Source organism: Podarcis cretensis (genome assembly GCF_951804945.1).
Source record: "Podarcis cretensis genome assembly, chromosome: 5".
NCBI lineage: Eukaryota > Metazoa > Chordata > Lepidosauria > Squamata > Lacertidae > Podarcis > Podarcis cretensis.
The window spans coordinates 68,172,681-68,197,413 of NC_137174.1; the positions used below are offsets into that span (position 1 = coordinate 68,172,681).

Here is a 24,733-nt window from a genome sequence, read left to right on the forward strand (position 1 = left end):
TTTGGATCTCAGGTTTAACTTGTTCCTTGCATTATTCCAACTTTTGTGTGTTGAATTCAGGGCTGGTCCACTCACTATGCCAAGTGCTCTGTCTCTTATTCAGCTTTTCAAGACCAAAATAAACTCCTCGGTTCTTTCCATTGATAACTAATACCCGACAAAGACACCATAAACACAGAAGAAACTGCTCTGTGCGATATACATCTCCAGGGAAGGGACTCCAAATAACAGTATATTAGATAAGACCATGGGACACGGGTGGCGCTGTGGGTTAAACCACAGAGCCTAGGACTTGCTGATCAGAAGGTCGACAGTTCGAATCCCCATGATGGGGTGAGCTCCCATTGCTCGGTCCCTGTTCCTGCCAACCTAGCAGTTCGAAAGCACCTCAAAGTGCAAGTAGATAAATAGGTACCACTCCGGCGAGAAGGTAAACAGCATTTCCGTGCACTGCTCTGGTTCACCAGAAGCAGCTTAGTCATACTGGCCACATGACCTGGAAGCTGTACGCTGGCTCCCTCGGCCAATAAAGTGAGATGAGCACCGCAACCCCAGAGTCGGTCATGACTGGACCTAATGGTAAGGGGCCCTTTACCTTTACCTAGATAAGACCATGTTCACTTGGTTCTCTGCACTATCAATATGAAGGTGCAGAGAATAAGAAGTGCACTCCGCCTCTAGTCCTAACCAAAGCCTTTTATGAAAACCAACATGGTCAGGAAGCTGTCCTTGGTTCTGGGGTGGGGAGGCAAGAAATCCTCTCCCAGTGATGTTCCTTTCCAGTTCCATTCCATGTAGAATTGTACTAACAAAACCACTGAAAGTTCACGTTCCTTAAAATAGAACTCAGGTGTAGTTTGTACGCTTGACTCAAGGAATCCTTTTCATGTTCTGATTGGAAACTGTAGTAGAAAACCTGAAGTGCTCAACTGGCTTTGCTCAATACCTCTGTCAGGTGGCTTAATCATAGTAGCCAGGTGCTATTATATACAATCATGGTTGAAGACATGACTTGCTGTGTCACTGTGTTGTTGAGTGCCTTCTAGGTTTCATGATGGAAATGGCTCATGGGGTGAAGAGATTTCTCAGGCTGTTCAATTCCTGGTACTGCAAGTAAGTTTTGGGGTTTTTTTAACTGGCAAAATTACAGGTAAAATGCACAATAAATTCTGCTGGAAGTTTATGAGGACTTTTATTTTACAATTGCAATGTGGTGTGGAAATGTGTTGAACTGAAGATTTGAATAAGAAGTTGAAATTTGACAGATTTGTCCATCTTTAATCAGACTTGGCATGTGCTCCCTAGTTGATTCTTAATGGGGTCAGATATTTTTTCACTGTGATTCTTCAGTGAGCTCTTAGAAAAGCACTTTGCTGCTGCAGGTATTACATTTGTTTATTGCCCTTCCTCTGAAGATCCCAGGGCAAATCCCAACAGAAAAATTTAAAATGAGAACACAAAATACATAATAAAACAAAAACAAACCAATACCCTGCTCCCACTCTACTTTTGCATCTTATTACCATTCAACTTACTTCTGAGTAAGCATGTGCTGGATGGTGCTGCTAAACCAACTTGACAGCAACAGTTCTTGCATGGGAACTCTGGAAATTTCATTTGTGAGAAGGGGAAGCTAGAGCTCACTAACAGGCAATTCTCTAAAACTTGCATTAGAAAGATCTATTCTCTGTGGCTTCTCAGCCTGCTCCTGCAAGTGGGCAGGAAGCCAGAGGGAGGCTGGCTGTGTCAGCAAGAGCACAGCTCCTCCTCTCATTCATCTGTTTTGGTCAGAAAGAAGGAAGGAAGCAAAATTTGCTTACACTATGCCTTGGTGGACGCTCCCTCGTCTTACACATGCTTTGGTCTTTGCCTTTCCTCCAGGGAAAACTTGAAGAATGGAACACTGAAGGCCAAAGGTGATGATATCTTCAGCAATCACCAACTGTGCTTTTAAAAAGGCACAGGGAAGGGTGGTTGGAGACAACCCTTTCCTACGCACCACCAATGAAAATTTGGAGGAAGGAATGGAGTCTGCAATTATTTATATTTCATTTTAATTTAGGGCAGCAGCAATTGCTAGATATGTGTTCAGGGGCATGTGTAGCTTGGCCCAAAAACTGCAGGTCACCACTGAGAAAAATAAATTTCCTTTTGGTGGGTTCCTTCCTGCTTAGAGGAGAAAAGCAGAAGAGAGGCAGAAGCCAAGGTGTACCCTCAAAGGAGGATTCCTGCTGCAGGGGGGGTGCATACATTTACACCTCACTTTTTTTTAATAGTAGAGTTCATTTTTCAATACAGTTGCCAATAGATTAAGATGGCATATCATCCCATTGCAATAGACATGGTAACTCCAAAGCTCATGAAACTTTCTACACCTACAGTGACCAAGTTGCATATAATGTCTGCATTTGGTTCCAGGAATGGTCTGGAGGCATATGAGGCCATCACAAATCTGTGGATTTGTACACTTGGAATATTGTGTACAGTTGTGGTTGCATCCCCTCAAAAAGGACATTGTAGAGCAAGAAAAGGTTGAGAAAGGACAACCAAAAGGGGAGATGCCCAAACCAAGGGATTCAAGAATCTTCCTTATAAGGAAAGGTTACAACATTTGGGGCTTTTTAGTTTAGCAAATGGAGAATATGGAATGACAGAGGTGTATAACATTCTGCATGGTGTGGCGAAAGATTTTTTTTCCTTCTCTCTTATAATACTAGAACTGGAACACTCCACTGAAGCTGAAGGTTGGAAGATTTAGGCAGCCAAAAAAACCACTTTGGCTTCACACAGTACATAGTTAAACTATGGAATGTGTAGCAATGACCACTAGGTTGGCTGGCTTTAAAAGAGGGTTAGACAAACCAATGGCGGATACGACTATCAGTGGCTACTCTGCACAATGGCTATGTTCTACCTCATTATTCGAGGCAGTATGTCTCTGAGTCATGACGCGGGTGGCGCTGTGGGTTAAACCACAGAGCCTAGGACTTGATCAGAAGGTTGGCAGTTCGAATCCCCGTGATGGGGTGAGCTCCCATTGCTTGGTCCCTGCTCCTGCCAACCTAGCAATTCGAAAGCGCCTCAAAGTGCAAGTAGATAAATAGGTACTGCTCCAGCGGGAAGGTAAATGGCATTTCTGTGTGCTGCTCTGGTTTGCCAGAAGCGGCTTAGCCACATGACCCGGAAGCTGTACGCCGGCTCCCTCGGCCAATAAAGCGAGATGAGCACTGCAAACCCAGAGTCGGCCATGACTGGACCTAATGGTCAGGGGTCCCTTTACCTTTACCTATGTCTCTGAGTATCAGTTGGTAGCAATTGCAGGTATAGGGAGTGCTCTTGCACCCGGGTCCTGCTCACAGCCTTCCCATAGAAACATGGCTAGAGCAGGAAACTGATCTGCATGGGCAGGATGTTCTTATGTTCAAATGAGGGGCTGTAGGCTGCTGTTAATCTGCTTTCATTCTATCAGCTGCACACCAAAAATCTTTGACAAGAAGCATAATAATGGATATAGATGCAAACTCCTTTGCACACGAAGGTCATGTTCTTCAGACCACTTAAGTGTACCAAGTTTGAGCATGTTGACTATGGCTGCCCCATACAGGACAGCCACCTCCACTGAAGAAGTCTGTATGTCAGGGTGGATTAGAAGGTCACATTTGGTTCCAAGATGCAGTTAACGTAATGTAGGGGAATGGAGGAGAGACAGGTTGGCTTTCATGCTTCGAAAGTGCAGCAGCATCACCATGTCATTTCTGAAGCATTGAAGAGACTGTTGAATGAAGTGTATTTGGCTTTTAAACTGTTCATCGGTATGTCCTCTGTTAAAGGAAAATATAATGAAAATGATGTACAGATGGTATTTGACTCCTGTAAAATTAGCAAAGATATATCATAACTGTGACAATCTATGTTGGAAATGTAAAGAAAATGAAGGAACCTTTTATCATATGTGGTGGACCTGTCCCAAGGTGAAAGATTTCTGGGAAAAGATTTATAATGAATTGAAAAAAATGTTGAAATATACATTTATAAAGAAACCAGAGGCCTTTCTTCTTGGAATAACAGATTTGGAATTGCCCAAGAAAGATGTTAAATTATTTTTGTATGCCACAACTGCTGCTTGTATTTTGTTAGCCAAGAATTTTGTTAGCCAAGTATTTTGAAAACCCAAGAATTAACAATAGAAGAATGGCAAATGAAGATGATGGATTTTTTGGAGCTAGCCAACCTAACTGGAAGAGTCCGTGACCAGAAGAAGGAGGAGTATCAGGAAGAGTGGATCAAATTTAATGATTATTTAGTTAAATATGTTAAATTAACTGAAAACAGCTTGCAGATACTTAATTGGCTTAGGATTTTATTTATGTTAAGTGATGAACTAATATTTAATCTGTGTTTGACTAATGTTTAATTCCATAATGTGAAGATTTAAGGATGTTATGTTAATGTTTAAGTTAAATTTCATAAGAATTGGGATTTGGAAAACCGTTAAAAGGACATGCAATGAAATTCAACCAAGGGGAAGCGAGGAAGTCACTTAACAAAGTTGATAAGTGTAATTTTCAATAAGGCTATGATTTATGTTTGTTTTATCTTGTGTGTGTGTTTGTTTGTGTGTTTGTTTGTTTATAATATTGTGAAAACCAATAATTTTTTTTGAAAAAAACAAAAAAAAAACCTGTTCATCGGTAACTTGGGTGTTACTTGGGTTCTCCCAGGCCCTTAGTCTTTCAACAAATGGTAGCTACAGACAAAATGTCTCTTGTATTAGAATCAAGGAGACCATCACTTTCTTTATGAATAAGCTGCATGGCAGAAGCATCTCCTCTTGATTACTGCCTGGTGCCGAGAGAGGATCCAGTTCTAATGTAAAGACGTGGAGGGAAATGCATTACCCAAACCCCAGAAACTGAAACATGTGGAAGTTCTCCTTTTTAGTAAAAGCATTAGTCATTACCTTGTATTACTCATTACCCTTTTGCCATAAAAATATCCACAGTATTTTCAGCCTGCCCAGAATGCCACGTGATTTCTTGCACAATGTGCTGAGAACAGAGTGGAAGTGCAGAGGACAATAGTCCGTTAGGGAATCACCTGAAGGAAGTTTATTAATGCAGGGAAACAAGTGTTACATTTGAAACCTAATTCACAGAAAGTGCCCCGTGTCTCCAGAAGAGGAAATGGGTTATTGCACAAATCATGTGAACTCAGTTGTATACTCATAGTGGCTATCACGTAGAAATGATCATTTGTAAATGCATTTATTGTGCTTTGTGCTGGAAGTGCAATGGCAGGGGCTATTCAGTTTGTTACTTAAGGTTAATTTTGTTCCTGTTAAAGTCAGCCGGAGGGGTTGCTCAGCAACCAGGCAGAATGAAATGATCTCTAGTGAGGTAGCCCATTGTCTGCCTAGCTGTGTAGTTCTGAGGGATTTTTTTTCTGTGTATGTTTGGCGGAACGTCTCCCTGCTATGTACAAAGTCGGAACTAAGAAAGGCAAAACCCTTTCTCCTCAAATTATTCACTATGTTTGTGCAGTTTTCTCAGTAAAGTGCTATCAAGACATTCCCGTCTGGACTACATCATTAATTGACTTTGCTAACACTTTCTTCTCATTGCAAATTACAGGCATGGAAGGGCTGCTTACCGTCTTGCTGGTGAGTGGTGGTTGCGGCCTGATGTGGCGCCACCTCTCTCCCCTGGACGCGCAGTGCCATTTTAGATTGTTTTCCCATCTCCTCCAGCCACCACAGGGGCTCACAGGTTCCCACCTAACCCGTCCTTCCAATGAGCCAATCTGTGGTGGCCCGGGGGGGGGCAGGGCATGGCCATCTACTTACCTGACCGACCTCTCAGCACAGCATCCAGTTGGATGGGAGCACATCTCCCATGATGCTCAATCAGGACCAGTGCAGATTTTGGGACACTAACCCCAAATCTTGCTGCAAATCCAGCTCAGCTATTTCATTAGAATCTTGCGTGCTAGGACAAATTACATGACAAACATCATGTTTCATTTGACCAGAGTAACAGTGCATAGAATATACCATTTTTGTACGTTATTTTCGTGAATATCTGCATTTTTATGTACAATTTACCTAACGCCTGCATTTTGGACACTTTACTTGGCTGGAGAACTGCATTGCAAAATTTGGAGAAGCGTGAATTGCTGTGTTTCAGTTTGCAGATTGTTTTAGAAAGTGGGAATTAGGTAGATTTTATGTTACTTCAAAGCCAATGAAGCTCATTTCTTAAAGCATACAAACACAAACCAAGCAATTCTCCTCCCCCAACCCAACCCACCTTGTAAGGTATGTACTGCTCTTTTATCTGAAATATGCCAGGAATGACAATTTGTCTGGAAGGTTTATTGGATGACTGAGGAGACACATATTCATTCTCACACTCTAACTTGCTTGGACTACTAACAGCAAAGCTAATCCTTCTAAAAATACACAGACGGCCCAATCCACAATCCTGTTAACCTAATTACAAATAATGGTACGGAGGTTTTCCCCTTTCCCATCATGTTCTGATTGAGTGAATTTTCAATCTGTTCTCTATCTGTTTTTAAAATCACCCAGAGATCACACCCAATTCCTTCAGTCCAATAGTTTAGCAAATAGACAAAAGTTGAGCCTAAGAACCCTTGTCATTCCATCCCACTTTGACACACTGATCCTAATAGCAATGCATTCTGGTCCATATTTCTGGAATTTGTACAAGAGAACATAAATCAGCTCACTCAAGTATACCTGTATGCTTTGCATTCCCCCTGTTTCAACAACCAGAAACCCACCTGGCCCCAGAACCCCAATCCCAGCACCAAATTATATTGGATTTTCACAATGAGATGAGCAGGATCTGTTCATGTTAGATGCTTGTAATTGACATATTCTGTTTTCACAGAGCACTATGAGACATCAAGATGGGGGCCCTTCCATTGTCAGTCTGCAAGCAGCTCAGCTGTCTTCCAAGATTTCGCCAACCAAGGTTGCTTACGGCTCTGAAATTTCTGCAGCTGATCCTTTCAGTGCTTAAGGGTGTTGTTAGTTTACATTGTTTCTCTTTCCTCCGGCTTTATGCATTTTCATTTTTATTATCTAAGCTCTGATACAGATGAGCAGAAAAGTCCAATGCTACTGCTATGCTGGGGGGGGGGTTGCTGTGGCATGACTACAGCTGGCATAATATGAATCCTGAGCTGCAAAAGGAAAGGCAAAACACTGCCATGAGAACAAGAGGTAACACAGCAACACTGACAGCTTGGCCCAAGGTGTCCCTGTGCGGCTCAGTGGTTAGAGTGTTTGACTAGGACCCTGGAAAATAAAGGTAAAGGGACCCCTGACCATTAGGGTCCAGTCGTGGCCGACTCTGGGGTTGCGGCGCTCATCTCGCTTTATTGGCTGAGGGAGCTGGCGTACAGCTTCCAGATCATGTGGCCAGCATGACTAAGCCACTTCTGGCGAACCAGAGCAGTGCACGGAAATGCCGTTTACCTTTCTGCCGGAGCAGTACCTATTTATCTACTTGCACTTTGACGTGCTTTCGAACTGCTAGGTTGGCAGGAGCAGGGACCGAGCAACGGGAGCTCACCCCATCACAGGGATTCGAACCACCGACCTTCTGATCGGCAAGTCATGACTACAGCTGGCATAATATGAATCCTGAGCTGCAAAAGGAAAGGCAAAACACTGCCATGAGAACAAGAGGTAACACAACAACACTGACAGCTTGGCCCAAGGTGTCCCTGTGCGGCTCAGTGGTTAGAGTGTTTGACTAGGACCCTGGAAGACCAGGGTTTAAACCCCATGCTGGAATGATCCTCAAAGGGTAACCATGGGTCACTCACGATCTCTTAGCCTAACCTACCTCACAGGGTTGTTGTGAGGGGAAATGAGGTGGGGGAGAATCACATGGGCCACCTTGAGCTCCTTGGAGGAATGATAGGGTATATGGATGTAGTAACAGAAACTCCGCAAGTGCCAACCAATCTCTCACTGCAGAGAGAACAGGATTTGAACTAAGCTCTATTCCTTTCCTACTAAGACTCTGTCCAGGTTTTCCTTTTGCACTCTTGGAGCTCCAGAAGGGTAGGGTTGCTATACGTCCAGAATTTCCTGGACGTAGCTGGAATACTGCAGTCGTAAGCAGTGTCCTGGCAGAAATCGCAGAAATTCTGGGCGTATGGTAACCCGTGTTGGCAGTATTATTTTGGGCTTTCCTTAAAAACAATAACCCTGCTGAAAAGAGAAGAAAAAAGCTCAACAACTTTTGTGTCTGGATTTTCACTTTTTGAAATATGGCAATATAATAATAATTATAATAATAATAATTTATTATTTATACCCCGTCCATCTGGCTGGGTTTCCCCAGCCACTCTGGGCGGCTTCCAACTGAAGATTAAAAACAATACAGCATAGGCAACCCTATGCAGAGGATAAAGTGTCTTAAGATATTAGGGTGCGCCCCCCCAGTTATATCAAAGCTCTGTTGCTGTCGGTGACCTCTGTAGAGTAAAAAGGCTAAACTGCTTTTCTGAAGCATATTTTGGGTGTTAGGTATATATGCGTGTTTACATAAAGATGTGCTTTGAATGGATATATATGTGTGTGTGTGTGTGTGAGAGAGAGAGAGAGAGAGCGAATAGGAGGAGGAGGTATAGTGGGCCAATCAACCAGTGACACACAGTCTCTACCTCCAATAGTTAGCCAGGAGAGAATGCAGCCCCTGGGCTGGAAAAGGTTCTGTACTCTTAGCCTAGCTTCCCCTGGCACTGGGACCTTGCTACTCAGTCCTATGATCAGGGAACCTGGCATCTGATCCTATGAGCTGCTGTCTCATGATGCCAGAGCTGACCACAAGCCATTCTTCCCCAAGATGGAGAGCTAAAATTATCATACAGCAGTACAGTGAGCACTTTGTTGTTGCTAGAGCAGCGAGAGGAATAGACTATTGAGGTGTTTGAGGCAGCTGTTCTTTCACTGCAGCCTTTTCCTGCTTTCTATTCTCTGTGATAAACTTCCCTTTGTTTCTTCCAGCTGCACAACTGAGGCAGAAGGACACCAAAAAAGAACGGCTCAACTGACATCCGCACCAGACTGTAAATGCAGGTGTTGGACAAACGAATTTCAGTCTCTGATTACCGAGAGCAGATGATGTCCATAGAGATTAGCAGCTCTTAGCAGTATTGGTTCTTTGCCAACACAGTTAACTGCAAAGTTTACTGCAAAGTATCTTGGGGAACAACATTGCAATAGACAGTTTTAATACCTGCATAAGAACATATTGATTTAAAACCAATAATCAAATAAGCAGAGATGAAAAGCTTCATCTCTTTGTTCAACTTTGTTCAACTCTTTGTTCAGGTAACACAAGTGAGACCAATGATGCAAACATGCTGTAAAGAAGACCTGTGTGCTTTTGACTATAATGGGCTGCTTAGAAGCGCACAAAAACCCTGCAATCGATTTATTTCATTTTTAAATGAATAAATCCTCAGTTCTATAAATTCAATACCGCTTAAAATCACCATGCCGCACATAAACATAAATGTGGAGGGGAAATGAAGCAGTTTTACAAGTTTGCCCATGATGGCACTGTCCTAAAGCTGTTCTCTATACATGCCCAGTGCCATTTTGCCACCATGGCTTCCAACATCACCAAAAATAATTTAAAAATTCAAATGAACTTGCTCAAGTCTCTTATAGTGTGGCTACATAAGCTCCATCAATATTAGCACCTGTCTTAATTCAGAGGGAGGTGATTGCAAAGAGAAGATAGGGCATATTAGATTACTCTAATCTACAACCACCAGCTGTGTAGTGTAGGTTTTTTAAAACCTTGCACAGCATTAGTTTGCTTACCTGCATGAACCACTCTTCTTAGATATATTATCTTAACTGCCCTGGTAACTGGCTGAAGAGCAAGGGCTAGATTTGTAAAATAAAATAATCCCTAGCACAGAGTACAGAAATACGATACAAGCTTATTTCTTGCACACGGTCACTTATTTCTCTCCTTCTGCTACTGCCTTGATATACTGCTGCTCTGAAGTATTAATGAACTAAGGTTAAGTAGGAAGGGAAGCAGAATCAATAATAATTGCATCCCATTGATTTAATAATTATTTAATATCACTAGGGAGCATTTAGTTCTGTTCAGTAGTTTCCTCATTAGATTAAGTGCTGTTACTGGGATGCCTTTCTGGATCTCGTCCCCTGTCTTAGAAGTACAGTGGTACCTCAGGTTAAGTACTTGATTCGTTCCGGAGGTCCGTTCTTAACCTGAAACTGTTCTTAACCTGAAGCACCACTTTAGCTAATGGGGACTCCTGCTGCCACTGTGCCGCCGCCGCAAGATTTCTGTTCTCATCCTGAAGCAAAGTTCTTAACCTGAGGTAATATTTCTGGGTTATCGGAGTCTGTAACCTGAAGGATATGTAACCTGAAGCGTATGTAACCCGAGATACCACTGTATTAAATACCTTGCTTGTTCATGTGATCAGCACTGGGTCCCCTGCTGTCAGAACTCCCAAGGTTTCCAATAATGCTCTGGTCTAGTCCATCCACTCTTACTAGGTATACAGGCAATGTCCAATATATTGATGTTCAGCTATAAAAAAGGGTACTTTTTGCATTGAACTATGTAGCACCACAACAGCTGCTGCAGCTTAAACAAGGAGGGAAGCTATTATTGCCTTTAAAAAATGCCAGTCAATAATGTTATTGCTTTTCTCCCACTTTCCTGCATCTATTTTTAAAGCTGCTATGCCGCTCTCCCTTCCAGTTACTGATTGATCTCATTAAAATATGGAGCACTCTTACCTACTCTCTTTGGCAATGTATCAGAGAGAACTTGGATGTCTCGATTTCTCCATCTCCCTCCTTTCAACTTTTACATTAGCTCTGCTAACAAAACAAACTGCCTAACAGGTGACTCATTCCAATGGGAGTGCTTTCAAATGTTGGAGAAGCGATATTCAGGAAGCTGAACCAATCCCTCACTTCCTAACCCATCACTTTCACGTTTCCTCCCCATGATTTATTGTATAGGCTGGATATGAATTCCCCTTGTTGCTTTTACAACACAGTGCATTCATCCCAGCACTTGTGATGATTCTGAACATTAATGTACATAAGCACACCCTTCAATATTGTCATGAATGCCTAACAGTAATTGCTATTTTAAGTATACATGGTTGCTATTGTTATACTAGCTGCTTTGAAAAAATACATTGCTTTTATTTTCCGTGTAAGACTACGCACAGGTTTCCACTGGAATTTGTTGCCTCCCATTACTAGTATTTTCTGTGGGAGTGTTCAATTAGATGCCAAGTTCCTGCTGTGTTTTTAAATAGAGTATTTTGCTGTTCTGACATGCAGAGAGCATTATGCAATGACACACCCTCCCACTCATCACATCTGCTCAGAGTCATAGTATCTGTATATGTAGGAGGCACAACAGTCTGTGTTTACTGCTATTTATTTCTGGTAGCCTTCAAAAAGGCAGCATGATTCAATTTCCTTCTTTCCTGGGCAACAACCGACCTGTGTGCTAAATTGTACTTTGGGCATCCCGAATATGTAAGGAAGTCAATCCCAATTGTTGGGAGGGGATGCCCAGTCAAAGGTACATATTTCCATATGTGGTGGTGTTGTCACATCATCAAACCCTTCTGAATGCGGTCTTCAAAGAAATAAGCTTGATACACAACAAAATGATTGAAATGTCCCCTGCACTAGCATTACTTGAGTTTAGGATCCCATCTGCTCATGATCATCCTAAAGATGACCTTTTAGCCTTTCTATTGACTGCTGCGCATATGGAGATAGCCAGATGTTGGAAAACCGGTGATGGGCTGAACTTTGATTCTTGGTATAAGTAATTTTATCATAGAATCATAGAGTTGGAAGAGACCACAAGGGCCATCGAGTCATGACAAGTACTTGTTTACTGTTGTAACAATTGTTTTCTCAAAATTTATCTTCTGTACCATGAAAATAAATAAAAACAGTATTTTTTATTCTTTTTTTAAAAAAATCAGTAAATTAACACTTCCAAAGCTGGGAACTGGCCTCGGTCCAGTATACCTAAAGGCGTGTCTCCACCCACATTGTTCTGCCCGGACACTGAGGTCCAGCTCCGAGGGCCTTCTGGTGGTTCCCTCACTGCGAGAAGTGAGGTTACAGAGAACCAGGCAGAGGGCCTTCTCGATAGTGGCACCCAGGGCCTTGCAGAGCCAGGCAGAGGCCTGGGCCAGGTAGATAATGTGCCCCCCTTTTTTTACCCTGGGGATAACTGAAGTCTTATAAATAAGTAAATATATAAATAATTTTCACAAAGCTTATGCTGACAAATAATTTTATTTCAAGGCTTGAACCATATCTGCATATAAAGACAAAATGGAAAATATAGATAAATATGCTGACCGAGGCCCGCTTTGGAATCAGAGGCCTGGGCCAAGTGGCCCATATGGCGCCGCCTCTGTCTGGGCCTGGTGGCACCCACCGTGTGGAACGCCCTCCTATCAGATGTCAAGGAAACAAACTACAGTGGTACCTCAGGTTACATACGCTTCAGGTTACAGACTCCGCTAACCCAGAAATAGTGCTTCAGGTTAAGAACTTTGCTTCAGGATGAGAACAGAAATCGGGCTCCCGCGGCGTGGCGGCAGTGGGAGGCCCCATTAGCTAAAGTGGTGCTTCAGGTTAAGAACAGTTTCAGGTTAAGAACGGACCTCCGGAACGAATTAAGTCCTTAACCTGAGGTACCACTGTATTTGACTTTTAGAAGACATCTGAAGGCAGCCCTGTTTAGGGAAGTTTTTAATGTTTGATGTTTTATTGTGTTTTGAATATTCTGTTGGGAGCTGCCCAGAGTGGCTGGGGAAATAAACTATTATTATTATTATTATTATTATTATTATTATTATTATTATTTCAGCATTTCATAAAGCACCTTGATTTGGCTTGGATGAATTTAAGGGCTGATAGATTGGGTTCAGAAGTCTGGGTGTGCTTGGTTCTACCACCCCCATTCACTATCAAGAAATTTAATAAAATGTCGTAGTCATTGCAACATTCTGCATTAGATGCTGTATGTTTTTAATGGACAAACCATGGTTTAGGAACCCCTGCTCTGAAGCATTTGCAACTGCTTCTCCAATTTTGTAAACCTAAGTAATTAATGACAGTGCTAAGCAGCACTAGATGCAGAATGACCCTCTGAGTAACCTACAAGACAGAAGGTTAACAAATCTTATTGTAAGACAAAACATGGTACCGGTACATTTGCTACCAGCAGATGATGAAATAGCCTCCTAGCCAGAAAGCTTTAAAGGGGGACTGGACAAATTCATGGAGGATAAGGCTATCAATGGCTACTAGTCACGAGGGTTGCATATTGCTTCCAAAATCACAGACATCATGCCCTTGAAATTACCAGCCTCTGGAAAACAACAACAGAAGAGGCGGATTGAGGTTCTGCTTGAGGGCTTTCAGGGACAAGAATGCTGGACTGCATAAACCTAGGGACTGATGCTGCAGGCAGTCTCTTCCTATGATCACCAAGAACCTAGGGTCACCCACCTAAGAGATCTGGGAATCTCCAGAACCATTTCAAAAGCACAAGTGATTTCATTGTTATCACTGCCATATATGGTCTCTGCCAGAGCTGCAGTGTTTCCTCAGATTTGTTCCAATTTAGAGTTCGTTGTTATGTATGTGTGTTACCTGTGGTAACTTCAGCCAAGAAGCAGGGCAAGCCTATTCAAAGCTGCAGCATTCCACTCTATAACCAATGCAAGCAAAGCTGCTAGACCAAAGCACTGACGTAACTCCGCTAAAGCAGAACAGGAATTGCCCTAAAGTATTCCATGGAGATCTAACTCTTATTGCACTTTGCAACAGGAGTGTTATTGTTTAACTCCATATTTAAATATTACATTTTAAACCCACACTAACTTTGCCCTTCTTCTGTGACTTTAAAAATGGGTTGCTTTCAGCAACAGCCATTCTCCCTTTCCTTTAAATCAGTACCAATCTGAAGCTAAGGAGAGGTGTTCCAACTGGTCTTCAGTTAAAGAAAAAGCACTGAGACATCCAGCTCTTTCCACTTCCCCCTTACATTCCCTTTGCCTGAATTCTGCTGGTAGCTGTCAACATAGTTAATGTTCTGAAGCTGAGGTTTAAAAGGGCCGAGCTTATTCAGCAGTAATTTTGCTACCCACATCCCCTTTGTTTTGCGAGCCTCAAGTGTGAGGAAAGGGGGACCTTTCATGTGTAGGCAACAAGATATAATAGGAGAGACATCCTTAAAGATAAACAAATAGGAGAAATTGCTTGCCTTGGACCACAACATTGTCTATTTAGAGAGCCAATGAGGCGATGCTCCTGGATAACAGGATTTGAATACCCACACAGCCAAGAAGCTCACTGGGTGACCTTGGGCCAGTCACTGTCTCTCAGCCTGGCCTACCTCACAGGGTTGTTGTGAGGCGATAGCCATATACGCTATCTTGAGCTCCCCGGCAGGCGGGCGGGGGGAGGTGGTAGATAAATGTAATAAATAAAGACATATGAATTCATGAATATGGGTGAGAATGTAGCAACCCTTGTGCCCCCTCCTGAACCGAACTCCACACCAAGCTTAACAGTGCCCCACATCTATACTAGATCTCTTCCCCTCTACCACCTGTGATTAATCCAGGTAGAAATGAGGTGAGATGAAGACGACATTAGGGGGCTGGGGAGGAAGGTAAGGTGCCGGATATCTTAAAAAGATGATTTTGAATGCATGTCATCTACAAGTATCAATAGTGGGGCAGCATATAAAAGTTTTCTACCATAATCACCACCACCACATTATTGTATGTGTTGTTCTTTAAAACTTATGCTGGGATGCAAATGCGCCTAGAACTGAAAACGACAATACTTTAAATGTTGGTTCTGCTCAAGGAGGAAACACAGTGATGGGCTGATGTCACCAAGTTGCTCTCTAATTCAGCATAATAGGCATGTGGTAAAAGTCTGCATGTTATTATTTACTAAAACCACAGAGGTCACAAAAGGGATAAGCATCCCCATCAAATACTGGGGGAGGGAGGAGAGGAGAGATGGAGCCAAAGAAGGTGCATTTATGAGCATACAAGTGGGGGAAATGTGGGTTTCAAAAATCGTTTATCACTGCTGCTAGTTGCACAGCATGCAGTCAGGCATTTCCATTTTCAGCACTGCTGCCTTGTACATTAAGATGAGGGTAGCTCTTTTTAAACATGTTCCAGGCTATGAAGGATGTGGGAAAGGATTGGATGGAACCTAAATAAACAGTGAAAGCAGGATAGCAGGAAGATCAAAATGGAAGGCACATCAATTCAACATTACAAGGTGAGAGTGATTCACATTCCAGCAAATTCAGGTTGCACAATCAAAACTGATTAGGAGTTCTTGTACAGCAACACCCCTACCCAAAGTATCAGACTTTTTGATATAAGGAAAGCGACAAGAAAATGCAATGGAAAGTGAAGGGTAACAGTTTCTTGATGCAACACAGTATAATCTCCCTGCAAACAAATCAGAATGAATGCTCAATAAACACCTAATTGCCCTTCAAACAAATCAAGGTAAATATCCATTCCATACTGCTGCCTGGAAGGACCCTTTGGTATTCAGTATTTCAGCCCAAGAAGACATGGCCCAGAAATGTGGCTTATTAATACATAACATGCATAAATGAAATATTCACCAGTTGACAAATGGAATGCCACAATCAAAGATAGAATGAATAAGGCAGTCATTGGAAAGGTCATTGAAGTGGGTGGTTGTGACTGAGATGATGCCTTGGTCTTCCCTGTACCTCTTACACTGCCAATATTATTATAGGTATTTCCAGTTTTATTCTTTCCATCTAAATGCAGCAAAAAAAAATATAGTTCAGGAGGTTGGTAGGAGAGAATCTGCTGAAGCAGGAGACGGTTTGCCCTGTGCATATTTTCCAACTCTATGTAGGTGTGGACAGTACTTGTACCAGGAAGCTAGTCTTACCAGGAAAGATAGGGATCTGCCACTTTCTCTCCTCCCACATAGAAAATGATGCAGAGGGGTAGAACATGTACTAGTAGACATAACAAAGAGGAGGTATAGTTTAAAGAGCTGTGTCATGTCTGACTGTTTCTTTCCTCCTGTCAAAACTCCTACACGTGTGTGTGTGTGTGTGGACAAACACCAATACAACACCCACATCCTGAGAATAAGACACTGACATTTATCAAGTGCTTTTAATACCCTTCTATTTTAATCTAAGACTCCTCACCAAAATCCTTTTATAAGTACTCTGATTCCTTGCAAGGATCTTTACTTCACAATGTGATATCCTGCAAGCCCCCCAAATAATCTGGATAAATTTTCTAATATTGGCTGTATAACCCTTTGGGTCCCCAGTTATTGTTGGACTAGGTAAAGGTAAAGGGACCCCTGACCATTAGGTCCAGTCATGGCTGACTCTGGGGTTGCGGCGCTCATCTCGCTTTATTGGCCAAGGGAGCCGGCGTACAGCTTCCGGGTCATGTGGCCAGCATGACTAAGCCGCTTCGGGCGAACCAGAGCAGTGCACGGAAATGCCATTTACCTTCCCGCCAGAGCGGTATCTATTTATCTACTTGCACTTTGACATGCTTTCGAACTGCTAGGTTGGCAGGAGCAGGGACCGAGCAACGGGAGCTCACCCCGTTGCAGGGATTCAAACCGCCAACCTTCTGATTGGCGAGTCCTAGGCTCTGTGGTTTAACCCAAAGCGCCACCCACATCCCTCTATTGTTGGACTACATATGGCATAATCCATGACTGTCAGCGAAGATGGCTGCAGAGGATGGGAACTGTAGTTCAACAACATCTTGGGACTCAAGGCTGAGGAACACTGATCTAGAAAGCCACTGAGTTTCCCCATTTTAACTCTGTGGAATTGAATGGGGAGTTTGGTAGGGTATGGATTATCCAAGCAGTATTTATTTACTGCTTTTAAATTTTTGACTTTCATCCAAAGGATCCTGAGGCGGTTTACAGTTTCCATATTAAAACAGTGAAACCATTCATAAAACGAAAAATCAATAGACTAGTAACAGCAACAGACAAATCAATTTCAGCTGATCCACCATGCATCGTAAGTGATATACCTATAAGGTACAAAGGTAAAGGTAAAGGACCCCTGGATGGTTAAGTCCTGTCAAAGGCAACTATGGAGTGCGGCGCTCATCTTGTTTTTAGGCCGAGGGAGCCCCTATTTGTCCACAGACAGCTTTCCGGATCATGTGGCCAGCATGACTAAACAGCTTCTGGCACAACAGAACACTGTGACAGAAGCCAGAGTGCACAGAAACACCATTTACCTTCCCACCACAGCGGTACCTATTTATCTACTTGCACTGGTGGGCTTTCAAACTACTAGGCTGGCAGGAGCTGGGACAGAGAAACAGGAGCTCACTCCGTCATGGGGATTCGAACCGCTGACCTTCTGATTGGCAAGCCCAAGAGGCTCAGTGGTTTAGACCACAGCACCACCCACGTCCCAGTTATGCCTATATGGTCTTGAGCACCTCTCTAGGGCCAAAGTTTCAACACTACATTACATTTCCAACAGATACACAGAACAACCCTGAAAGATGGACCCAAACAGTGGGAACTGGACAAGATTTCCTGGTAGACAGAAACCATCAAAGGGAAAATCCAGTCTCTCCACAGGGAGGATGCGTAAAATGTGACAGGTATGTGATGATTCATATGAGTGAGGAAGACGGGAACATTGTGCCAGGTACACCAGGACTTTTAAAGAGATAGCATTTTGGGCTTTCTCTACAGGTGGATCATGAGGTCTTGTGAACAGAGAACAATAGTAACATGATTCAAGGAGAGGCAGAGTGAGGGGGGGGGGGGAGCTGCAGACTGGGAGGCACCTTTCCGATTTCACATCTCTCTCTCTCTCTCTCTGGGAACCTGAATGTAATTACTGTGCTATGCTGTCCATCTTCACCTATACTCCATTGGTATATTTATAAACTCAAATATTACAGAATCAATCAATAAAAAAATACAGAAATGCTATTATGTCCATAGCAATTTTTGCTCCAGAAGGAAGACAAACCAGTTAGCACTGGCCTTGGAGGCTGTTATTGCATGAAGAGGCAAGGAGTGCAGTATGAAGGGCACCTTAGAATACATTTACATGCAGACCAGAATGGCTTACATAAAAAAATATACATGAAGTTTTATTTATTTTATTTTTAATAAGATTAATCTATTGCTAGACTGCAAAAAAAGGCAAACCTCCAAATGGTTTACAACAATATACAGTAACACGTTACAAACATTTAAAGTTTTATGGGGTATATATCCTGCTGAACCCAATATGTGAGATTCAAGGGATTTTCCAGATGCTGTAAGTTACTTAATGGGGAACTGTGCAGCTGTTACTAAAACCACACCATTTCATCCATCAAGCATTTTCATGGCAGGGAAAATCACAGATTTCTCAACTATCAAACTACTGAGCCAAGTTGCTAGTAAACTGCAGCAAGTCGTTCCTCTAGTATTGAAAGCCTTGAGCTATAACATCACTGTAAGTCCCTGCCATGACCATTTTTAAACTGCTTTTCTCCCTCCCACTTTGGAGAGGGTGCATTCACATTTTCAGTACCCAAAATTCACACTTCCTACAATTAAAAACAAAGCAAAAACACAAGGCTGCTACTGTTGACACAATGTCTCTTGTAGCAAAAGTGCTCCATGTAATTTTAATTACATGAAGATACAGCAGCTATTTTGTGACTGGTGTCCCCAGCACTCTTTCAAAATTCAAAATGTGCTCACTGGCCAAAAAGGTTGGCCACCCCTGAGATACATTATCCCTGAAGGTCTTGTACGGCAAGACTAGCAACAAGAATAACATTGAATTAAGTGACTCAACCACTGGGTTGTGTATAAATGGCCTAGTTTGCAATTCACACTAAGGCTGCATTCAGGCAGTACTTTATTCCATTTCCCTGACATTTCCTTACTGATTCATTTCCACATTTTGTCTGACCTTTCACACACTGTGAAACCCACTTCTGGAAACCCAGCGGAAGTTTTGCACTCCCTTTCATGTTAATTGTTTCCAGAAAAAAATGCCTTTGCAACCCTGTAGAGACAGAAAATCACAGCAGTTTTGCTTTGTAATTTCACATGATGAAATTTGGAGCAGTATCCTGGCATACAGTTCTTTCCCACCATTTAAAATTTACCATGACATGGCACTGTTTCAGTCAAAAGCCACAGGTACTGCAGTGTAAAAGGAATGTTAGAAATTGGGACAGAAGCCAGTGAACCTAACAGGATAAAACCCATGCCTGAATGCAGCCTTAGTCAAACCTTGGCTTAGAGTGAATGTCTAAGAACAAACTTTGGTTACAATTTACAGTTAGTCTGGAGAGCGCTCAGTCACAAGCCTAGGTTCAGGCAACAGGCTATCTATGCTCAATCTTTGAACTTCACCCCTCCTAAAACAAAAGTAACACAGCTGTTTGATACCTAATGGTTATACAAAGTGTAACTTTCTCTCTAATGTTTAACAGATATTTTGTTAGGATTCTGGTTAACGATTTGATCAGGTATAACCTTCTGAGTAGAAATGTCACAGTGTACCTTTTGCATTTTTTAGCTTTCACTGTTTACTTCAGGAGTTTCCCCCCTTCTCAAAGTGTGTGCATCCACACCTACCAACTATTTATGCATCTGTTGTGTGTGCCACAGTCCATGAAAAATAAAATTAGTTAGTCTTTAAAGTGCCACAAAACTATTATTAGTTCTTCTTCACTGAGTTTGCCTTGTTCTTTTCTCTGTATTATTCTTCCTGTTGCACACCAAAAATTCATAGTATTAATATCTTTGCCCACCTTATTTCTCTTCTAGAAATATGTAATCTTTCTCTAAATTTCACCTGTGCAGGTTTGTAATTTCCAATAGAAGAAGCTGAAAGGGACAAGGGCACAGAATACCACACACATGACACAATACTTCATAAAGAGAGGGGCAGTTGTTAATAAATGGCATTGGTATGTTAATAAAGAAAAAATAAAGAATTTAAGTTCCTACCTTTGTCTGGGTTCCGATTCTGTAGGTTTCTTCTTCTGGGTTCTCTGGTTAGGTTTCCATTAACACAAGTAAGCCACAGAGAGGCATGTCATTCTTCCTATAAAGTCATGATTGCTGTACTTTTTTTCTTTTCAGCTCTTTTGCTGTATATCTGTTTGGAATACAGAAGAAGAAAATGGGGGTGGGGCTTCACCATACAGGTTTGTGTGAAACAGAAACAAAAGTGCTGTTAGGAGCCCTGAATCCCTGATACAAACACTCAAAACAGTCATTGACTGGAGACTGGAAGGGAATAGAAAACCCCACCTCTTTCCCTGCCTGGAGGAGGGCAGTGGCGAAGGACAGCAAAGAAATAGTTTAGCTGCTTTGATGAGTAGAAAGGTAAGAATGCTGGATGAATAGTTTTAGCAACTGAGCTGTGCCTGAAAGATATGCAGAGATCTATGAGCGCAGTCATCCATTTGAAGATTGCCCTAAAGGCACAGAAGCAAAATAAAGATGCGGCATTACTTTAGACCAAAACATGCTCTCTAAAAATAACTACCCAGGACCTCTGGATGTAAACAACGGATTATGGTATGCTTACTCATGGGTAAGTGCCATTCACACAGACAAAAAAAAAAGTTTATTTAGAGTGCAAGAGCAGAAGGCTATAGTCATCCTACAATACCACACTGACTCACTCCTATTATTACCTCAGCTTGGACAGGGAGATCTTAGATAAATGAACTTATTTACTCTGTACATCTGTACGCCATCCTTCAGTACATCTATTTCAATGCACGGCAGCTAACAGAGCTACAATGCAGCAAGAACTTTAAAGCAGCAATGAAAACAGAAAAAAGAACAAAATGGCAGATGTAAAAGCATCACAGACTTTAAGAGTGAGGAACCCTGAGGCGGCGGCGGGGGAGGGGGGGAGGCAGAATCTTTGCTTAGCTTGTATCAAGGTATTCTATTGCATTTTGTCTTCCATTTTATTTATTTCAGCCATTTATATTCCTCCGTTCCTCAAAAGACCTCAAGGCAGATACAAAGCTGTAGAATGCAAAGATCAAAACATGGAAGTCACAATACATAAATCAGTCTAAGTGTGCTTTTCAAAATAACTTCACCATATTACATAGATCAAAGGTCTCATTATCCAGAGGATTGAAAGAGGAGGACAAGCTTCAGCCAATGCCAAAAGTTAGACAATGTTGATACCAGCCAAACTTGGGGGGGGGGGGATAATGTTCCAAATCTGAGGCACCACTGCCATCCCACCTTGGGAGCCCAGGCTTCATATCCTGCCTTTCTGCGGAATTAAGCTCCAAGTCTTCAGGAAGATCTTCAACCAAAAGATAGCTGGTGTGAGCCAAACCTCTGGGTGGCAGCGGTGGAGTATGTCTCAAAGCTGAGGTGCCAATTGCCAAGAATGTCGCCTTGTGACCTCAGACTTCTACACAATTAGCGTTCTGAAGACCCTTCCCTCAAGCTGCAGAAGTTCTAGTCACACCACACCTGTGTTTCAAAGCAGCTAGGCTCTTATTTCCATATCATCCCCACTTTGTCACACCTTCCATCTGCTATTGGTTTGTTGGCTGGAGGGGTGGAGCCACAATAGGAAATTCAGAAAAGTAGAAAGATTCACTCACAACATGAAATTATATTATTTTTCAAGAGAGGAAAAATGAGGGTAGAGTTACTAAATGATTGAACGAGTAGACCTGGAGTTGGAATTAGTTGATCGCCCAGCTGGTGGTGGTCCTAGAGCCTATTTAGAAATTGTTGTCCTATAAAATTTCCAGCAGCATAAGAAAGTAGAGCAGGGAGCTATTTAACTTTTTTTGTTTTGTTCCCTTGTCTCCTTAGAAGTCTGATCTCAAACTATCATATGTTGGGCTTATAGGTAAGTTTCGCTTATATGCAGTCTTCTCAAGCTTCAGAAAAGACTATTTTCTTGGTTTGTGTCAGATGAAACCAGCCAGGAAAGATGCATTCTAGTTGCTAGGAAAAAGGGAAATTTGACATTCCAAGGATAAGGAAATGAGATAGAAGCAGGGAAAGTGCACTGAAGGGGAGGCAGAAATAGCAGCTCTTTAGGACCCCAGGGATACCTAACCCCCAGGTGTCCAAACAACTCACCCCTCACATCTCTGACTTCACTCATTTGCTAAAAACACTAAAAGGCAGGAGTAGTCAGGCTGACTCATCTCTCAGAAATCACTTTGCATGGTACTTGCACCTTTTGTTCCATAACTTCTTTTCTAGGAGAGCTGAAGTATTGCTTCTTTTAAAAATGAAAGCTCAGAGTCTGAGATCCCTGTAGGCTGCAGACTGAGTGCATCAGTACCAACAGCACCCATCACTTGGTGGCACTGAACTTGATAAAGGTAAAGGGACCCCTGACCATTAGGTCTAGTCGTGGCCAACTCTGGGGTTGCAGCACTCATCTCGCTGAGGGAGCCGGTGTACAGCTTCCGGGTCATGTGGCCAGCACGACTAAGCCACTTCTGGCGAACCAGAGCAGCGCATGGAAATGCCGTTTACTTTCCCACCGGAGCGGTACCTATTGATCTATTTGCACTTGACGTGCTTTCGAACTGCTAGGTTGGCAGGAGCAGGGACCAAGTAACGGGAGCTCACCCCGTCACTGGGATTTGAACCACCAACCTTCTGATCAGCAAGTCCTAGGCTCTGTGGTTTAACCCACAGTGCCACCCACGTCCCTTCACTGAACATGACAGCACTCTTCAAATGCCAGAAAGGCTGCCATGGAGAAGAGGGCAAAGATGACTTGTTCTCAGCCTGGAGACCAGGACTAATTCCAATAGGCTTAAGTTACCTAGAGGGGTGGTAGGGACACGGGTGGCACTGTGGTCTAAACCACAGAACCTAGGGCTTCCCAATCAGAAGGTCGGCGGTTCGAATCCCCACAACGGGGTGAGCTCTCATTGCTCGGTCCCAGCTCCTGCCCACCTAGCAGTTCAAAAGCATGTTAAAGTGCAAGTAGATAAATAGGTACCATTCTGGAGGGAAGGTAAACGGCGTTTCTGTGCACTGCTCTGGTTCACCAGAAGCGACTTAGACATGCTGACCATGTGACCCGGTAGCTATCTGTGGGCAAATGCTGGCTCCCTAGGCCAGTATAGCGAGATGAGCGCTGCAACCCCAGAGTCGTCTGCAACTGGACTTAACTGTCTGGGATACTTTTACCTTTACCTAGAGGGGTGGTAGACTCCCACTTACTGGAGATCTTCAACCCAGAGGCTTGGCAGCCAAGTGTTGGGTGTGTCCCACCTGATGTGCAGGATTGTAACTGGTTTTGTGGTGGTAGAAAGAGTCACAAACAATCTCTTTTTCAACAGGCCAATGAAGCTATGTATTGTACTGTCAGATACGGGCAAGCACTATCATTTAAAAAGAACAACAACAAAGAATGCAGCATAGCACCAATGTGTTAAATCACCCAAACCTTTCCTGTTCTGGAATTTAAAATCTTATGTCCCCTTCTTTATTCATAGGTTCAGAACCTGCTGTATTATGCATACCTTTCAGGTTGTGCTCTTCATGTTGTGACATCATTTGCCCTAAGGCGAATTAGTTTTATCCTGGAGTAGTTGACATCATGTCTGCATTCCACCTCTCTGCATTTCTAGTTCGGTTCAGATCAGAAATGATTGCTCATCTGAATATGAGACACTCAAGGCAAACTCAAGGAGCAGAGATACTGCAGTAGATAAGACGGCTGTGGTGGCTGGTATTGTGACATATATCTGTCATCAAGCTATTTGGCTGAGCTTAAATAATTTCCAATGGTTATTGTCAGAGTGGGGGGCGGGGAATCGAGAGAAAATGTTTGTTGATGGGTAAAAATATTTTTCCAGTCATGCTGTTCTTCTGTGCAGATTGAATGCCCCACCAAGTCTGGCATAGCTTGTTCCTTGACACACCCTGTGAGTGGAACCTCTTGTCTAAGATAAACTTCCCTTTACAGCATTTTAGATGCAATGCATTCAAACACAGCATTTTATGTACATTATAAATTTAACTTTATCAATCAGGTCAAGGTTTGGCTCCTACTGGCATGAAATAGGAACCTGATCAAAAGAAAGAAGTATCTGGCCCCGTCTTGGTTATTTTTCCTCATCTTCCAAGTTCCTCTATGCTATTGTTACAAAAGAAACTTGAAAGCCTTATAATCCCCTGATACACTTGCCAGAGCAAGGAAAGTCCATCAATTACTCTGGTGTTCCATGATGATGTAATCACCCCTTCTCTTTAAAAAGTCATGGAACTGTGCTCCCTCATGTTTCCCCTTCACTGAACTGAATTGAATAGTACTTGTGACAATTCGGGTGCCTGGGATAACAGTTATCATGACTAAAGTTACTACAAAACAGGAAGCGGTTTTGTAAATACAATAGAACATCATCTGAATGCTAGCTGCAGCAAATCCAGGCACTCTTTTTATAGGTGCATTGGTTTATTTCCTATGGTCATTTTGTATGATCCCAATGTAAATTAAATTCCTTAAAATGAGAAAACTACTTTGTAAGATGAGGAATGGATATTTCATAGACGTCTTCTAATCTTGGGACTAGCATTCGGTACTGTGGCTCAGTA

General features: G+C 42.6%; 1 protein-coding gene and 1 long non-coding RNA gene across 3 annotated transcripts in view; one reads left to right on the forward strand and one right to left on the reverse strand.

Annotated features, from left to right (window-relative positions):
- Nucleotides 1–23,795, reverse strand: part of PIK3CB (phosphatidylinositol-4,5-bisphosphate 3-kinase catalytic subunit beta) — a 110,408-nt gene extending 86,613 nt beyond the window's left edge. The window contains exons 1-2 of one of the 2 annotated variants that reach the window (XM_079975852.1): nucleotides 23,659–23,795; nucleotides 20,126–20,276 (exon numbers count right to left, since the gene is read on the reverse strand). The gene's annotated coding sequence lies outside the window, so the exon portion shown is untranslated. Of the gene's footprint in view, nucleotides 1–20,125; nucleotides 20,277–21,391; nucleotides 21,511–23,658 lie in introns of those variants that run through there. The other variant, XM_079975853.1, reaches the window with a different exon arrangement.
- Nucleotides 986–9,235, forward strand: LOC307216093. Its single transcript, XR_013838907.1, has 3 exons — nucleotides 986–1,113; nucleotides 6,912–6,995; nucleotides 9,044–9,235. It is a non-coding gene; the product is annotated as an uncharacterized lncRNA (long non-coding RNA).
- Nucleotides 23,796–24,733: the final 938 nt, after the last annotated feature.